The following is a 1,021-nucleotide window of genomic DNA, read 5'->3' as shown; positions in this document are numbered from 1 at the left end:
CACAAAACAGAAAATGGCTGGAGTGGTGGCTCATGCCTTTAAACTCAGCTGCCTTGGGGGTAGAGATAGAAGGATCACGGTTTGAGGTCAGCTCTCAATTCCCCCACAAAAAAAAAATTTGTGAGTCACAAATTTCCCCCATCTCAAAGAAGCTAATCATAGTGGCATACATCTTTAATTTCAGATACATAGGAGGAAGAGGTAGGAGAACTGAGCCTAGCATCAAACACTAACTCAGGACTCTTGCCAAAATAATTAGAATAACAACAATAATAACACATACATACAAAACCTAAGACCTAATTTAAATAGTAACTAAAGCACAAAGGATAGGGTGTGTGGCTCAAGTGGTAGAGCATTTGCCTAACAAGCTGGAGACCTTGACTTCAAACCCTGTTCACACACACACACACACACACACACACACACACAAAAACACACATACACACATGAGACATGAAAGAAGAGGGGCTATTTGGGATGAAAGGGACCAGGTGAGGGCTTGGAAGGTGGCTCAGTGGTAGAGCGCTTGCCTTGCATGCATGAGGCCCTGGGTTTGATTCCCCAGCACCACATAAGAGAAAAAGCCAGAAGAGGCGCTGTGGCTCAAGTGGTAGTGCGCTATCCTTGAGCTGAAGAGCTGAGGGACAGCGCCCAGGCCCAGAGTTCAGGCCTCATGACCGGACCCCCCCAAAAAAAAAACAAAAAAAAAGAAAGGGACCAGTTGAAGCTAGAAGGACAAGAGAGGATAATGGCAATGAATATGATCAATATACATATATACATGTATGAAAATATTGTAGTGAAACCCAATTAACATGTGCCAGTGTGAAATAAATGAAAAAATGGGGGAAATGGACATAAAAAGAAGAGCATTGAAAAGTTTGAGTATTGGTATTAGTTCTCCTTTAAAGGTCTTATAGAATTTGGCCTCCAGGTCCTAGGTTTTTCTTGTAAGGGAGTTCTTTTATTGCCAATTCAATCTCATTACTTGTGATGGGTCTGTTTAGTTGGTTTATGT

Source organism: Dipodomys ordii, unplaced genomic scaffold (assembly GCF_000151885.1).
Source record: "Dipodomys ordii isolate 6190 unplaced genomic scaffold, Dord_2.0 Scaffold5, whole genome shotgun sequence".
Lineage (NCBI taxonomy): Eukaryota > Metazoa > Chordata > Mammalia > Rodentia > Heteromyidae > Dipodomys > Dipodomys ordii.
This window is presented reverse-complemented; position numbering follows the sequence as displayed.